At 45.0% G+C, this 18,817-nt stretch overlaps 1 long non-coding RNA gene across 1 annotated transcript; it reads left to right on the forward strand.

The window, feature by feature from the left end:
- The first annotated feature begins 27 nt into the window (after window positions 1-27).
- On the forward strand, window positions 28-18,444 carry LOC115080456. The gene is made up of 3 exons (XR_003853565.1): window positions 28-483; window positions 17,066-17,159; window positions 18,326-18,444. It is a non-coding gene; the product is annotated as an uncharacterized LOC115080456 (long non-coding RNA).
- The last annotated feature ends 373 nt before the right edge of the window (window positions 18,445-18,817 follow it).

Here is an 18,817-nt window from a genome sequence, read left to right on the forward strand (position 1 = left end):
TTTCCCTCTCTTTATTTATTTATTTATTTATGTTTTATTTTCTTTCACTTTTTTTATTTTCTCAGTTCAAACTCCTCTTTCTGATTTCATGCTTTGGTTTTGCACTTCCCCCTCTGTTTTTAGTTCTTTATTCATGTTTCTTTCTTTTCTTTTCTAGGCTTTTCAGATCCTTATTCATTTTCCTCCCTCATTCTGCTCCCTTCATTTCTGTACTTCGTCGCTTTCTCCCGCTTCTTGGATTAATCTGCTGACTGCAGATCCCATGGGGAGACATAATAGAAACAGTGATAAACATATTTTAGGGATAAAACCTGCTCAAGAAATATCATTTGACATTTAGTACTAAAATCAGGCTGCTCGGAATGCTTTAACAATGTCCTCGCGCTGCGTATTTTAAGAAACTGGCACAGGCTTCTAAGAGGACCACGCCCTCCCTCCCTATACACAGGCTGGAGCGGTATTTCTGATGTGACATAATTTGTGGTAAGTACAGCAGGAGAAATTACAAATGTGCATCATGAGAAATAGAATTCAGAAGGGAATAAACGGAACCATATGATCAGGGATAGTTGTCATTACTCAGTGCCCCTAAGCTTTTTCTGGGTAAATAAAAAGAAAGAGAGCACTTTGCGACCTGTCTGAAGAGGAAGGCGATAGAAAGCGAGCCAGATGGCCCCGTATATGTGATGGGAGACCGGCAAAGGCTGCTGCTGCAGACCTATAAAGGCTGAGCGGGCCTTTGCAGAGAGCAACCCGTCTTCACCGCGCTATGGCAGGAGGTAATTCGTAGGTGAGCTTCTTTGTTTACCGTCTGCTCGGTGGAATAGTGAAATACCAAACTGACAGCTCTGAACAGTCAATTTGGTATTTCACTATTCCACTTTTCCAACACCTTTTTTGGCTTCTGGAGGACGAGTAGGGGGGAAATATTCAGGCTTTGTCAAAATGTAACTGTTGTCCACGGACATGTTTTTACAAGATTTTAAGCCAGAAAAAAGATATTTGTATTTGGCCCAGCCTGAAAGATATTTCCAGCACACAGAAGGAGGGGTGGACATAGCAACACAATTGACGCCCTTCGCAGATCTGCCTGCAAAAATCCGATTCACCAGAATAAATCGTGCACCTTTTACTTGCTGCCAGCAGCTCTAAGATTCATACATGTCATCATATACATGTCTATATATATATATGTGTGTGTGTGTGTGTGTGTCTATATGTATATATATATATATATATACATATAGACTTATATATACATACGCGCGCGTGCACACACACACACATATATATATATATAATTTTTTTTTTTGTGCTTGAGGCTGGCTTAGGTCCAGGCAAATCAGTGCTATGGTCATGCAGTTGTCATTGCTTTCTATGTGAGGGGCTTTAATTATTATTATTATATATATATTTTTTCTGCATGAGGAAAATTAAGCAAGCTAGCTGTAATAAACCTTCCACTTTTATATAACCTCCAAAATATTTCTAACAATCTGTGCCTGTTTTAAAACACTTACTAAACTTTTCCATGCAAAAGGCACTTACATATAAACATAGAATATGATGGCAGATAAGAACCACAAGGTCCATCTGGTCTGCACAATTTAATTCCTGTTCCTTTGCCTTAGGCCTCAGTTGATCTCTGTTTTCCATTTTACTCCATCATAACTAAGCATTCTCTATGCTTTTCCCCTGCCTCTTTGAATTCTGGTAGTTTATGCCTCTCCACCACCTGTATTAGGAGGCTATTCCATGCCTTCACCAGTTTCTATAAAGAAAAATGATCTGATGTTATTCCTGAGTCTACCCCCTTGGAGCAACATGTTAATCTCTTGATCAAGAATTTCCATTCCACTGAAAAAAGTTCACTTCTAGTGCTTCATTTATTTCTTTTGACTTGACTGTCTCTATCACATACCCCTGCCTCTCCTCTCATACGAACATAAGATATGCCATACTGGGTCAGACCAAGGATCCATCAAGCCCAGTATCCTGCAACAGTGGCAAATCCAAGTCACAAGTACCTGGCAAGTACTCAAACATTAAATAGATCCTATGCTAATAATGCCAGCAACAAGCAGTGGTTATTTCCTACTGCTTATTAGGGATGTGAATCGTCTTAGGACGATTAAAATTATCGTCCGATAATTTTAATATCGTCTTAAACCGTTATGGAACACAATACAATAGAGATTCTAACGATTTATCGTTATAAATCGTTAGAATCGTGAGCCGGCACACTAAAACCCGCTAAAACCCACCCCCGACCCTTTAAATTAAATCCCCCACCCTCCCGAACCCCCCCCAAATAACTTAAACATTTCCTTGCCAAATCCTACCTCCTTCAATCCCCCACCCTCCCGAACCCCCCCCCAAATGACTTAAATTACCTGGGGGTCCGGAACGGCAGCGGTCCGGAATGGGCTCCTGCTACTGAATCTTGTTGTCTTCGGCCGGCGCCATTTTCCAAAATGGCGCCGAAAAATGGCGGCGGCCATAGACCAACAGGATTCGACGGCAGGAGGTCCTTCCGGACCCCCGCTGGACTTTTGGCAAGTCTTGTGGGGGTCAGGAGGCCCCCCCCCAAGCTGGCCAAAAGTTCCTGGAGGTCCAGCGGGGGTCAGGGAGCGATTTCCCGCCGCGAATCGTTTTCCGTACGGAAAATGGCGCCGGCAGGAGATCGACTGCAGGAGGTCGTTCAGCGAGGGTTCCGGCGCCTCGCTGAACGACCTCCTGCAGTCAATCTCCTGCCGGCGCCATTTTCCGTACGGAAAACGATTCGCGGCGGGAAATCGCTCCCTGACCCCCGCTGGACCTCCAGGAACTTTTGGCCAGCTTGGGGGGGGGCCTCCTGACCCCCACAAGACTTGCCAAAAGTCCAGCGGGGGTCCGGAAGGACCTCCTGCCGTCGAATCCTGTTGGTCTATGGCCGCCGCCATTTTTCGGCGCCATTTTGGAAAATGGCGCCGGCCGAGGACAACAAGATTCAGTAGCAGGAGCCCGTTCCGGACCGCTGCCGTTCCGGACCGCCGCTGGACCACCAGGTAATTTAAGTCATTTGGGGGGGGTTCGGGAGGGTGGGGGATTTAATTTAAAGGGTCGGGGGTGGGTTTTAGCGGGTTTTAACAATTTTAACGATATATCACGATATTTTACCCCCCCAAACGGCAACAATACGATTCCCTCCCCCTCCCAGCCGAAATCGATCGTTAAGACGATCGAGGACACGATTCACATCTCTACTGCTTATGATTAATAGCAGTTTATGGATTTTTCCAGGAACTTATCCAAACCTTTTTTAAACCCAGCTACACTAACTGCCTTAAACACATCCTCTGGCAATGAATTCTAGAGCTTAATTGTGTTTAGTGAAAAATAATTTTCTCCAATTTGTTTTAAATGTACTATTTGCTAACGGAGTGCTCCCTTGTCCTTGTATTATCTGAAAGAGTAAATAACCAATTCACATTTACCCGTTCAAGTCCTTTCATGAATTTGTAGACCCCTGTTATATCCTCCCTCAGCCGACTCTTCTCTGTTCTGAACAGTCCTAACCTCTTTAGCCTTTTCTCATAGGGGACATGTTCCATGCCCTTTATCATTTTGGTTACCCTATTCTGTACTTTCCCCAGGGCACCTATGTATTTTTTGAGATGCAGTGACCAGAATATTCACAGTATTCAAGATGCAGTCTAACCATTGAGTGATAGAGGCGTTATGACATCCTCAGTTTTATTTGCCAGTCCCGTCCTAATAATTCCTAACATTCTGTTTGTTTTTTTGGCCACCACAGCACACTGAGCTAACAATTTCAATGTAATATCGACTATGACGCCAGATCATTTTCCTGGGTGGTAATTCCTAAATGGAACCTATATTGTATTCTCCCCAAGAAGCTAAGCAAACCAACATAACATCCCAATGGTCTAGACCCTCACCTCTGCACATGATCATTGACAAATAGCCTAGGTAGGTGTAGCAGGATGCATTTGTGTATGGGTGCATAGAACCACAAAGAGATATGCTAGCTTGGAAGGACCTGTGAGCATTGTGGGGATGGCACCATATAGTACAGGTGCTTTACCAAAGGCTGTAAGTGAAGGCCTGCTAGGTGAGCACTCTGTCAGCAGTAGGGTTGCCAACTGTCTCCTGCTCTTCAGGACAGGTTGGTCCAGTCCAGGTTTTAACCTATTACATACTGGGACTTGTTCTGATGTTCCTATTATATTTCCTAGGAAATGCAAGGCTATAAATATCTGCATGCAGGGGAGTAAAACTAGAATTCAATCAAAATGTCCATTAAATCTGGAGCCAGTTGGTATCCCTAGCTAGCAGAGGCTCTGAAACTGCTGAGGCAATGCTGTCAGCTAGAGATGTGAATCGGTACCGGACTCATTTCCAGTATCGGGTTCATAGTAAAACCGCAGGAAAACTTCGTTTGCAGTTTTGAATGCTTTTTTTTTCAGCTGTCCGGAGCTGAAAAAAACAACAACCCACCCTGACCCTTTAAATCGAATTATTTAGAATCACCCACCCTCCCGACCGCCCCAAAACTTTTCTAAAGTACCTGGTGGTCCAGCGGGGGTCCCGGGAGCGATCTCCCACTCTCTCGGGCCGTCGGCTGCCAATAAACAAAATGGCGCTGATGGCCCTTTGCCCTTACCATGTGACAGGGGCTATTGGTGCCATTGGCCAGCCCCTGTCACATGGTAGGAGCAATGGATGGCCCACGCCATTTTTAAAGATGGCGCTGGCCGTCCATTGCTCCTACCATGTGACAGGGGCCGACCAATGGCACCGATAGCCCCTGTCATATGGTAAGGGCAACGGGCCATCAGCGCCATTTTGTTTACTGGCAGCTGACGGGCCGAGAGTGGGAGATCGCTCCCGGGACCCCCGCTGGACCACCAGGTACTTTAGAAAAGTTTTGGGGGGGGTCAGGCGGGTGGGGGATTCCAAATAATGAGATTTAAAGGATTGGGATGGGTTTGGGGGTTGTTTTTGTGTGCCCTTTCTTCTCACCCCCCCCCCCCCCCACAACAATAAATGAACCCCATGAAAATTTTGTGGGGTTTTCCTATCACTTTCGGGGACCCCACAATTCCTGAAGGATGAGAAAATATCGTACGATATTTTCATCCGTCAGAAAAACAATTCACATCCCTACCGTCAGCTGTGTCTTGGCACACCCATGTGACACCAAGCCTCCCCAGTACAGGTGTATAATTTCACATACACATGTTTCTCAGCTATGGGATGAGGCTGTAAAAAGGGGAATCTGTCATTGATACCTTAAATTGTCTCCATGTACCTTTAGGCTGTGCCTTTAAGCTTCAGAGCTAATTGTGATTTATAGCAGTTCTAGAGCAGTTGCTCTCCATGCTCGAGGCCCAGCTGGAATCCCATCACACTTATGGTACTATCATATCCATATGTGAGGACTAGGACGGGGTCTGATGGGGAGGCCCGCCATGCGAAACACCACTAACTAGGCTAAGTTATGTACACTGTGTTGGCCGTCATACACAAACTCTTGCAACACATGCCTCTTTTAGTCTCACTATCATGAGAAAGCATAATGCCAGCTACATGTATTTGATGTTATCTTTACTTTGACTACTGTTTTTCAAGTACAGTCTACTGCTCCATTGTCAAGAGGAATCCTAAATAGGCAAACGTGTTTTCTGTTATACACTGACCCAGACAGAGGAACAGTGAGTGAAAGAAAGATGATAGAGAGGAGAGTGGCAGAAAACACTCTATTGGCCTCCTTTCCCTGGAGGTGAGGCCTAACTGGCAAAGTGGCATTGTATAAGGTTTTGCTGAAGCCAGCTGCCACTCAGCGTGGTATCCTCAGCTTATGCGGGTGCTCATGGGGGATCTAGGGGTAGATCTGGAAGTATCTCCATAGGTGGTCCATGGTATAGAGTGAGATTATGGAAGACACAGCAGACCAGGACTATATCTCCTACTTTGGTTGGGGCATACATTAAAGCTGCACATTTCAGCTCCCTACAGATGTACCACACACCTTGGCCATGAGTCACTTTTCAAGTATCCCTCTGACAAAAGAGTGATGTAATGAGAGCATTTGGTGCCATAGGCAGAGAGAAGGGTCATTGTATTGTCAGAGATGATATATCTTCACTATGGAAGAGGCTAATGGGATGTTGTCGTGCCACTATGCCCAGCACATAGCTGCTGTATAACCCATTGGGCCCCCACAGAATGAAGATATAGCTACTGCACCTAGAGCCAAGCATTTCCACACCTATTGTACCAGACAGGGTATGGAGCTGAACACTAGCTAGCTAGTGTCCATCTCACTTACAGGCCCATGTAACCGAGAGTTAGCTAACAGTATGCAGTCTCAAGAAGGCAACAAGAGCCAATACTGAAGCTCCCCAATAAGGAGCTTCTTGTTTCGCTCTTGCTGCCTTCATTATGAGCATACACTAAGCGTTCAGTTGTATAGCCTAGCCCATATGGTCTTGCCGGCTAGATAAGTGGCTAGTTGGAATGCACAAGGGTACTCTAGCATGCAAAATCAAATGGAGGGCAAACCTTGTATCTAGTGAACTGTTAAGACAAAAACCGCACAATGAAATGACCCAGCCAGAAAGTGTATTTTTCAAGCTAGTGACCACTTTATTAGCGAATAAATATAGTCAACTGTTTCAAATAAAGTCAACGTCTTTGGTAATCATATTTTGCAAGGACAAGATAGCAAATAGCACAAAGCATTGTAAATGAACGGAACAGCACATTATGTATAGACCTGTACATACATTGTTTGAAATGGAATCATTACATATACAAGCTTAGCATCTTATCTTTTTGGCACAATCATGATTACAGCAAAGAACATAGAAAGTAGAAAGTGGTAACCCCAATACCTGTAGTACAGCTCTAATGTTAGAGCTGATAGCAGCCTTACTATGTAATGGCAAGAAAAAGGCTCCAGACAGTCCATGTTGAAAGAGCACACTCAAAGAGGGGACAACCTAAGGGCCAAGGCAGCAGAGGTTAAGTAGCATGCAGCAAAACCAGGATTGGAGAACTCATCATGGAGGCCAAGGACCAGGAGAAGACACAGCAGCACAGAGACAGGAGGCTCAGGAGAAGACACAGCAGCATGGAAGTGGCAGCAGCAGCAGCATGAGCTGAGTTGAGATGAGATGAGACAGACATCAGCATCAGGAGCAGGAGATGAGAAATGATGAGAAGAGGCAGCAGCTGGACCATGACTGGAGGCCACATCAAGAATGCTGGATTAAGGGGTGAGCATCAAGGAGAATTTTAGAGCTAGGCATCAGGACCACAGTGGCAGACAGTAGACCATCCCTTCTGCTAAGCAGCACAGGAACTTTGTAGTGAGGATAGGTCCAGCAGGCTTCTTCCATCTAGCCGGCACAAGAACTCTGTAGTGAGGATGGGCCCAATAGGTTGATTCCATCTAGCTGGCACAGGAACTCTGTAGTGAGGATGGGCCCAATAGGTTGATTCCATCTAGCTGGCACAGGAACTTTGTAGTGAGGATAGGTCCAGCAGGCTTCTTCCATCTAGCCTGCACAGGAACTCTGTAGTGAGGACGGGCCCAGTAGGTTGATTCCATCTAGCTGGTACGGGAACTCTGTACAGAGGCCTGGCCAGGCTTGTTGTTACAACTCTTCTTATTTGGCATTCAGTGTCACCACATCTGCTTCCTCATGGCCCATTGCCATAACATGACTTGCCTCCATGAAGCCTGAGATGTTCAGGGACACATTTAGTGGGCTGGCTGAGCCCAGGGGTTTAAGGATCTGCATAGCCTCCTGAGATTGTTGCTGCTGCTCCTCCTCCTCGCTCACCTGGGTCTGGGCATCCATCAGTAAGGACCTCTGAATGTGCTGGTCCCTGGGGCTTGATGCTTGGGACCGGCAGCTTTGTGGGCAAGAGCTGTAGAAACAAAGAATAAGACATAAGTACCAAAGGCAGGAAATATCCATTTTCCATTTGGCATCAGAGGAGCACATTGCATCTAAAGCATTGTGAGCATCTTATGCCAAATGATGTGTACAATTATTGCAGCCTGGCCATTTACAAGTGAGGTGAACTTACCAGCTGCGGCTCACATGGTGTCCAGCTGCTCAGCCATGCCTTCGAACACATCCAGTCCCAGCTCTACCCATTTTGTCCAAACAGCAAAATCTACTTTTGAGAACTCCAAAGGTGCATTCAGTGACAGCAGGTTGAACAGAAGACCTCAATTGTAGCTCGTCTCTGCCAGTATGTTGGGAATGCAATGGGGGTGAGAAGCCAGATCATGCAACTGTACCCGGCAAATACAGATTTAGGGCATCAATCACAGCACCGTTAATTTGCAGATCTGGCTGGCAAACCACAGCATGCTATAAGATAGTAGCAGCTAGCCTGTATCTTAGCCTAAGCCTTAAAAGCCTATTTCCCTATCCTAAGTGCATATGTGCAGGATAGCAGTAGCCAAATCTAGCTCAGATCTTCCAGACTATTAAATCACATCTGGGGGTTCCAACAAATGTGTGCCAGGCTGTCACAAACAAGCTAAGGCTACTTGTTCGTAGTAGTCAGCCTACCTTGAAGCAATACGTAAGAGCTGCCACACCTGCCCTAGCAGAAAAACCTCTACCTCATGGTCTGATTGGGCAAGTCCCTGCCCGCTCAGCAGAGATAGCAATTTGTGAGCCCTGACACAGGGGATATGTCTGGCTCCCAAAATGCACAGGCCACTGCTTCTGGTTTAGCTGTGTGATGGTCAAGACAAACTATGCCCGACATCCTGGGTTGACCCATCACTAACAGGCCACAAATCTGGCAGTACCAGCAGTGTGGACACTTCAAGCCTGTGATTAACCAGTGAGATTTCAACTACTCCAAATGGGAGGATAGGAACAGGCAACTTTTGAAAGTGAACACATAGAAAGTATATAGTGCATTATTTGCCCTCACAAGGTTAGCAGTGCTCTGCAGCATAGGGAGAAAAAGGCAGGCCCTGGGGCAATAGCCTGCAGACGTAAGTGTACAAGCCTCTTGTCATGTCAGTGATGCTGTTACATCCCCCACAGCCCCCTCCCATGTCCGTGCCATTTGCCACATAGCCAGAGATGGAATAGAGAAAGAAGCATCTCTTTCCTATGTGCCAACTGTCACCGTAGAGGCTGTCCTCAAAATTTTCACACAAGCCCGATTGCCTAAGTATAAGGGAATTGAGCACAGCTCCCGGTTACCTGGCCACCATGTTGAGGATGTGCATTCGAGCGTCACAGACCACTTGCACATTGATGGTGTGGAAGAGCTTTCTGTTGCAGATCTCCTCCCTGTCACAGGGTGCAATGATGGCCACGTGAGTGCAGTCAATAGCTCCCAGAACATTGGGAAAGATTGTGAAGGCATAAAAGCCTCTCTTCAAGTCAATCAAGTCCTGTCTGTCCTGAGGAAATGCTATGTAGTGATTCAGGTGGTCAGATACAGCCGTTATGACCTGGTCCAAACAGCGGGAAAAAGTGGTTTGGGACATTCCCCCCACGACCCCGTACTGTCATTTGGAAGGAGCTGCTTGCCATGAAATGCAGGGTGGCCAATAGTTTGGTGAGGCCCGGCACAGTGTGGAACCTTTCCGTGACCGGATCCAGATCCCGTCTGATTTCTTCATATAATTCCAGGATAGCCCATGAGCTGAGGAGATCCCTGCTAACCACATAATCCTCTGGCATGCCCAGCAAATAGGCTCATGGAGGAAAGATGCGCTTACTGTATCTCCTCCACCATGCCCACCTGTGTGCCAGACGCTGCCATGGGCCCCGATCCTCTCCCTGTCGGGCCAGTGGCTCAGCCTTCAGTGCAGGGACTTCCCTAGGAGGGGTTGGACTGCCCTTGCCTGTTCTTGTGGTTGTTGTTGTTCCTCTTGTTGTCTGAGGTGAGCATCTCGAAGCATCCAGTATCCCAACAAGTAAACTTGCCACAAACATTATGGGTTTAGGAAGACAGACCAGGTAAGAACAGGTGGTTTTATTGGGCCAGGAGGATCTTGTAGGTGTTTCTGATAGAATACCTCGTTTTATTGCACATGACAATCGCCATGATAATAGCTGCGGGCATGTGATAAAAAGTATTTTTCACTGTACCATAAAAAAAAGGTGTAGCTATTCCTGACGTTAAATCCCACGTTACTGGTGCGCGAAGGGTTGGGGGGTGGGGAGAGGGGGTTGTTTCTGACATCCTGGTTTCTTGTTGTAACTTGTTTTTAAAGCGGACTCTGGAAAGTGTACACTAGTGTCTGCTTTGTTGTTAATGTGGTTTATAATGGAAAATCAATAAAAGGTTTGATACTAAATCCCACGTTACTATGCGTTACTCTACCGCATTCCACACTAGCAGGCTCTCATTTTGATTAACTCCTTCCAAACTCCTCCCACTTGCATACTAAATGTGAAATTTGCATACTAATGTGCATTGCAATATTTATCACATGCGTTAGGACCTTATTGCCACATTAGGGTCCTAACGCGTTTTGCTGAATGACCCTGAAAGTGAGCAGAGGTGCAGGCCCTAGTGCATACATATCCTTCCCATCCCTCTATCACATCCAACATGGAATGCTGTCTGTTTTCGAGGCCATAAGCCCTAACCTGTTTAGTCTTTCTTCTTTAGCATTTTGGTCGCTCTTCACTGTTACATTTTCAAGTTCTGTTATATCTTTCTTGAGATGCGGTTACCAGAACTGCACACAGTACTCAAGGTTTGGCTGTGCCATGGATCAATGCAGAGTTGTTATGATATCTTCTGCTTTATTTTCTTCTTCTATGGGCATTTCCTTGTGTTTTTTTTTTCTTTTGAGTTATTCATTATTAAGTCAAAAACATCCACTCAAAGAGAATTTGAATGAAAAAATGCCCAACATGGTCATTATCATAAAAGAGGAAAGAACAACAAAAAATGAAATTTAGGAGAAAATAAAACATGAACGAAAACCAAAATCAGCCTATCAGGGGGAATGACAACAGAATAATAATCAAGGTTAAAAAAAAAGAAAACATAATATCATATATATAAGCGCCATAGCCAAAACGCTAGAAAAGTCAACATGAACTCAACTTAACTCCACCCCTTGGAGGGTCCAGCCTTTGAGTGGCTATACTTAGCCAGCTAGTAAAACTGGGAAGATAAATTTAGCCACTTAGCTCCAATACATTTTCCAGGGGCATGATCCAGCCACCTAACGTCTGAAGTTAGACAGCTAGACCCTTTGAAAATGTATCCCTGAATAGCCATCTATTCTAGAGGAATCATCTCTATCCAATACACTTTGTCTTTCTTTTTAACAGATTTTAGAAAAAAGTGACATATGTACTTTTATTGCCAGGTCAATTATTTACACAGGGCATCAAAAATAGAAAAAAAAGGGGGATTATTAAGACTTATCCTGGACAATTAGCTCTAGGTCTTTTAGTTAGAGATCTTCCAGCTTTGTTTTTTAGGAGATAAAAGAAAAAGGGAACTTTTTAAAATAAAGGGTGGAACTGGGTTATTCATAGGTGTTTTTGAGTTTAAAATCTTTAAGACTACCTTTCCAAAAAGAAACATAACATTTCCCTTTACTAATTTGAAGAAACCTTATCTGGAGAAACATAAATCAGAAAATTGAGGGTCATCAAGATAGCACATACCAACACTATCTTCAACAATTTTTTATGAAAAGTATTCTAAAATCTTTCAGTGAACTCAGTGAGGAATGTAATGAACCATAGAAAGAATTCTGGAGATACCTGTAGCTTAGACTCGGCTTGCACAAGTTTAGGCTTAAGAAAAACCATAAATGCAGACAAACTGCCCTAGATAAATATTTGGCATCAAAAGAGGTGTAACTAGATCCATCTTTGTTCCCCTTATGCATTGCTATGTCCTTGCATGAGTTTTAAGTGAAATGTTTGTTTTATGCATGTTTTAATCTGTACCTCGCCTTGAACTGTGGGTATGAGTGGCTAATACATTTTATAAACAAATAAGGAAACCTGTCCCCAGTTGAAACATACCACTCAGACGATTTGAAAACAAAGTAGGAGGGAGAACTGAGCTATGTTTCTAAAGAAGAGCAATGGAGTAACGCTAAGGTAAATGCATCTAAACAACATGAATAAAATCTATTTTTGTGCATCCCTTCAAAATTCAAAGTACAAATACATGTGAATACCATTTGCATTTACTTATCTGGCTAAATTCCAACTTATTCGGCTAGGTAGTGCTTTAGCAGCTACTTAGACAAATTCAAACTTATCTGGATAAATAGCAATTTTTTTTAATTATCTAGATATCTTACGTACCTAGATAAGTCTAAAAAGTGCTTATTAGATAGACAAGTAGCACTTTTCAGAATTTTCTCAGAGGCTATATGCATAGCAGTTGTACTCCTAAACGTTGTGTATGCAAAATGAGTTAGGGGAATAATACATGATTTGTGTGCATACAACATGATTTGGGCACAAAGCATTTAAGTGCATAAGAAGAACATAAGAAATTGCCATGCTGGGTCAGACCAAGGGTCCATCAAGCCCAGCATCCTGTTTCCAACAGAGGCCAAACCAGGCCACAAGAACCTGGCAATTACCCAAACACTAGGAAGATCCCATGCTACTGATGCAATTAATAGCAGTGGCTATTCCCTAAGTAAACTTGATTAATAGCATTTAATGGACTTCTCCTCCAAGAATTGTGCTTCGTGCACAAATCGTGTTTTATGCCCACGAATCATGAGTACAGGATCACTGCACAACAAAAATCAGGCACAGCCCCATAGACTAACACCAGCCCCAGAAACTGTACTGCACCTCTAACTTGGAGTTCAGTTTTCACTTTTCAGCATTGAGAAAACATGGATCAAGCTGACGCACCTCTCTGCACTGGAGAAAGTAAGAGCAAATATCTTGAGTCATGTGGGATTTGCCCACATTTGCAGGCACATTTTTTGTGCTCTAAACTCCTCGCTGAATTGGTAGAAAAGCTGTATGTATGTGTTGCGAAAAGAGTCTGATGGTGAACCCTTGGGCCGGCTAACTGGAGTGTGGACTCCAGAAGGTGGTAAGGAAGCCGGGAGGCGGGACAGAGACGGAGTGGGTGACGTGGTCTTCACCCTGGAAACCCGAGACCCCCCCAGGAGGAGCCCGTAGGGGTCCGGGTCGCTGGGACTTAGGAGATCCGGTGGTTGAGGCTGGCTGAAGACAAGGAGAATCGAAAAGAGGTCCGGTGGGTGAAGCTGGCTGAAGACAAGGAGAATCGAGAAGAGGTCCGGTGGTCGAGGCTGGCTGAAGACAAGGAGAATCGAGAGGAGGTCCGGTGGTCGAGGCTGGCTGAAGACAAGACAAGGAACTGGAGTAGCAGGAGCGGATCCGAGGGAGCGGAGGCAGGAACAGGTGGAACCGGAGGCAGGCTGGAACAGGCAGGAAGCAGAGCACTGCAGGAACAATCAGGAACAAGCAGGAACCAGAGGACGGCAGGAACAGGCAGGAACAGGCAGGAACAATCAGGAACAGCAACTAAGTACCCACTGGGAGCGACCTTGTTGCAAGGCAAGGCAGGAGAGACAGATGCCGGTTTAAATAGCTTGCCGGCGTCTGACGTCAGGAGGAGGGCGGTTCAGCACTTCCAGGTGCTGGACCTACAAGAAGCGTGTCTTCACGCGCACGTGCGTTCCCCAGTAGGGGGAGGAGTCGGTTTCGGGCCTCGGTGGCGTCTCCATGAGGGAGATGCCGCTGCCATGCGGCCAGGCAGGCCCCTTTCTTCGCGGTTCGCAGCGTGACTGGAGGGACCGGGACAGAGGTAAGGACCCGGTCGCTAACCTGGCGACCGGGACCGCAACATGTATGCACAAAAATGTGCTCACAACTGCGCCGTAACTCGTGTGCACGGCCGAGCGCACCTTCTTACACTGGGGTCTCAGTGAGATTCTTTACCGGAGATTCTAGTTTTACATTTCTCCATGCAGATGTCGTCTTTTACCTTTTGTAATGTAGTTCTCACATGCCTCTCTCTGCAGTACTGTTTCAAGTATTCTTTGTTGTAAAAACATCTTTTTTCCCCCGCAATTTGTGTCTCCTATGTGGATGAACTGAACATAACAGAAAAGGTCAAATCAGCTATTCAGATTGGTCAGTTCAATCTTTTCTGGTAAATAAACCTTGCTTAAGCTAGGGAGATGAACAGCCCAAACCGTGTTCAAACTGGTTCTCTGCAACCGAGGTTAAAGGGCTCATAGTATTGCTCCTGCAGCTTTGATCTTCTGCATTTACAGTGAATGCTAGAACTTCACCAGTCATCGCTGATATCCCAGAATCTGGGCAAACCAGTGCATGTCTAAAACAGATTACTATTGTCATTTTCGATTTGGCTGTTTCACACTTTGCACATTTTTTATTCCAAGGAGCGAAGCTTTCACTAAAATGGCACCAGCTGCTCAACAATGCCTGCAGGAAGCCAAGGTTTCCTGCCGTGCCTTAAAACTAACATCAAGTGGCTGTCTAGTAGTTCAGCTATACTAACAAGACCATCTAATACTTTAGTACCAAATCAGAGTATTTCATTCTGAACTCTTTATGAGACACAACTCTGGCAAGAAGATGAATATAGCACAGAACATCTAATTCTAAAGCTTACAGATGTATTAACTTCTCTTCCTAGGATAAAGCAGACTTCTAGGAAACAGCAAGTGCATAGCATTAAAGGAAGTTTCCCACATAAAACTTTACTTGCATGAAAAGTTGCAGGTCTAAAGGCATTCCTGGGACATGGTGAAACTTTATCCAGTTAGTACTAAATAGTTGGCACCTGGCTGAATAAAATTAGGTAGCTGAGTCTGGTGAGGGTGAAGGCCTGTCCTAATGTTCTCCGGATAACTTTCATCCAGAATTAGGTATTTGAATAACTTTACCGCTTGCTGTCTTACTGAAAATGAACATTCACAAATTTAGGTGTTTATTTTCCAGCTAATTTGGGATTGAGGGAACAAAAATTCAGTGTTTTTGCAGTTCAAGTAATACTGCTGACTGAGTGCTTTTTCTAATTGAATCAAATACATACATTTCCATAACACAAATTCGCTGCCACAATAAAATAATCAGGGGTAGATCAGGCTTCCCCTGGTGGGGACGGTTGCTCCCATCACATTTTTTTTTTAAGTTCCTGGTACACCTGGGAGGGTGGCGGCAGCAGCAGGAGAGGCTGCAGGGCGGCGAAGAAGACCCCACTGATGCAAGTCTGCCACGGGAGCCTATCCACGTGGTGGCAAAGACCCGCTGAAGCAAGGCTGCCAATGGAGCCTGTCCCCATGGCGTTAAAGAAGGAGTTTGTGGTGAGCCCCGGTGCGTGTGTGTGAGAATGGAGCCTGGGTGTTTGCATGGGAGGCTGGGTGTGTGTGTGAGAGCTTATATGTGTGGTAGAACATGTGAGAGTGAGAGCTTGTGTGTATGAGAGAGTCTTTGAGAGAAAGTACGAGCCTTTGTGTGTGTGTGAGAGAGGAAGGGAAGAAGATAGGAGGGAGAAGAAGAAGAAAGAGAAGAGTGACCCTGGAAAAAGAAATAGAAAAGACTGACAAGGGGAAAGTAGAAAAAAAGAGACCTGGACCCAACTGATTAGAAAACTAAAAAACAGACAACAAAGGTAAAAAAAAAATATTTTGAGATTTTAGCTACTGGAATATGCCACCTTTGGGTATTTGCATTTCTTATAATTTTGTAGTTTGCTCTTTAGCTTTCCACTGTTCAGAGTCTGGTTTCTCAGGCTATTTTGGTTTTGTTTGCATGTTTCTATTTCTAAATTGTAGTCCCTTATTTCTGTATTAGGTAAGGGTCGGTCACTGTTCTGCCTGGGTGTGACTGAGCTGCAGTATTGCTGCTGGTGTGTAATTTCTCTGTAGAGATTTGTAGCAGTCTGGCTTGTTCTGTTATCCCAGTAGGTGGTGTATTAATGTTCTAGGGCCTGGTGTAGTATTTGCATTGCTTCTTTTTCATAAGGTTGCTGTTATTTGAGTACTGAGAGTCAGTGCTGTTATATGGTATGGCAAGGTTCTAGGCGTCTCTTTTTTTCTTTTTTGCAGGGTTTTGTGTTATTTCACAAAATGTTTAGCAGTGGAGGGGGGGGGGGGTCTCTTTTTTTTTTTTTTTGGTGAGGTGACCCCAGAATTTGAATATAGCGTTTTTCATGTTGGGTTGTTGGGTTTACTATATTGTTATGGTAATTCCATTTATTCGTGGCTTAATGAGGGTCAAGCCCACACCCAGCACATATGACAAAAAATGTAATTCCATAGGAATTCCAAGTGTCTTTTTTGCAGGATTTTCTGGTTGGCACCACAGGAGTGCATGTAAATATAATATGAATGTTGTAAGTGATATTTTTGCCTCAGAAGACTGTACTTTTGAATGTTCTTTTTTCATGTAAAATCTATAAATACATAATTGAATTGTGTGTGTGGGTCTGTAGAGGGTGTGTGTGTGTGTGTGTGTGTGTGTGTGCACAAGACTGTAAGGTTTGCTTAGGGTACCTAATACCCTTTCCTTGACCAGGGGTTCCATTTGGGGGGATGTCAGTTTTTAAAAATATAGATTGCTGGAGGGAGCTGGGCTTTTTTTGATGGGCATGGGACAGAGACTGGATGATGCCAAAGGGGGAGGGGGGGAGCAACACAGTAATTGTTCACACAGGGCAGCAAAAAAGCTAGCATCGGCCCTGGAGGCCTGCGAGGCCACGGCAGAGCCCATCCTGCTGTGGCCAGAAGATACACGTGCTGCAGGGAAAGTGCATGATGACGTCAGATACCCCATGGGCCAGTTTTGAAAAAATCCCCGGGCCGATATTTTCCTGCAATCCATCCCTGAAAATAATACACACACCACTCAGAGTATATCAGCACGTATCCCCGAAGGCCTGTGTCCTCTTCCCTAAACAGTGTCGGCACGCTTTCCCCCATAACCCCGGCTTCATCCCTTCCTCAACTTTCTCCCCACCCCTGTCCCCACCCACTCTCAAACTCCCCACCCTTTCTCAATCTGTCCAGCTCCGATACTCAGCAATTGGAAGAGCTATGCAGCAGAGGAAAAGAATGGAGAATGGAGGCCCATCAGCTAAAGAAAATGTGTGCAGCAGAAAAGGTATTAAAAAGTGAGTTGAGGAGGAGAGCTGAGAGAGTACTGCGGCAGTAGTGGTTTTCTGGTGTTTCACTGGGGAAGTCTTAATTATATCAACTCATTTACATTTGTAACTCCTGGGTAATGCTGATTTGTATCCTAGCAAGCAAGCTGTAATTGAATTGGGCCTGCTAAGTTTTAATGTATTTGAAAATCAGTCTAGATAAACTCATGTGCCTTTTGTACTACATATGGTCTCTTTTCAAAACTGTAGAGCATTCTTTCACACACTTCACATTCACTCCTGCTTGAGCTCACTTGATTCTATTTGGTCAATAATAATAATAGTAATGTGGCCAGACCCTCCAGTCTGTCATTAGATGTCCCTAGGTCCCAGTTAGATATTCCAGCTCTTTGAGCCTCCTCCCAATTTGGAGAGCTGTGATTGGTTGCCTTTGTCTTTATAACTGAGCCATTTTGATTTTACAGTGGTGGTTAGTTTTTGGTCAGACACAGAGCAAGAAGTATTTCTGGTTTCTCCTCCCTGGTGAGTCCTCCCTGCTTCATCAGGCTTTTGCTTTTTGAAGAGGACCTTCACTGTGCCCTCCTTGCCAGAGGGTCCCTCTAGTTTTAGTTGCAGTAAGATGGATGTTTGCTGGAATCCCTCTGGGACTCTCGTTCCAGCACTGAAGACCAGTGAGTTCATTCACCCCCTGAATGTGGCAGGCACCTGTGACAGGCTTGGCAGTGTGAGATGTTTGATGGCCAGAAGATATCCACTTTTGAGCAGGGACTGGGTTTAAACCTTACTCCTTTGGGGAAGGTCATCCTTGCTGGACAGACACAAAGGACAGGGGCTGAAGATCAGTGAGCCCATTCACCCTTTGAATGTGGAAAGCACCTATGACAGTAAAACACTAGTCAAGAAGATTTTTGATTAAGGAAGTATTTTCTCTTTTGTTGTGAGGAGGTTTTCTAGCCACCCCTTCTCACTGGGAGCCAGGATGGTATAGCAGGTTCTCGATCCTAAGACTTTTCTGCACAGGGAATCACCTTCTAGAACGGCTAAGGAGATGAAGTAAGACCTGGAGAGTCCCATCCGGCTCTCCACCCATATGGGATCAGGTCACAGAGCTGGGTGTTTGAGAATGAGCTGGAGACTCAGGAAGGACTGTTTTTTCTGTTTCTAGGGGACTCCTCCAGTAAGATTTCCATTAGATTGCTGGGAGAGTTTTTGTGCACCATGGGAAGCTCCGCCCAGACACCTGAAGTAAAGGACACCTAACCAGAAGAGAAACATATCTGTAGCAGTTTCAGCTATAACTGCAAACTTATGGATAAAATGGACTTTAATTTGACTTTTAACAAATCAGTAAACTTATGATTTAACACCCAGTGCCTTGTCCTGCCTGGTTTGTCCCAGCATCTCTCCCCTTGGGATGCAGCAGCTATCAACACACACAAAGGGAATAACACTCCACTGCCCAGGCTTTAAGCGAGAGCTTCCCCTCATAAAAACATAGAAACATGGAAATGACGGCAGAAAAAGACCAATCGGCCCATCCAGTCTGCCCAGCAAGCTCCCACACTTATTTTCCCATACTTATCCGTTTCACTGACCACCAAGTTCAGGGCCGTTGTTGGTAACTGTTTGATTCAAGTTTCCTGCCACCCCCTGTCAT

Source organism: Rhinatrema bivittatum, chromosome 1, assembly GCF_901001135.1.
Source record: "Rhinatrema bivittatum chromosome 1, aRhiBiv1.1, whole genome shotgun sequence".
In the NCBI taxonomy this organism is placed as follows: Eukaryota; Metazoa; Chordata; class Amphibia; order Gymnophiona; family Rhinatrematidae; genus Rhinatrema; species Rhinatrema bivittatum.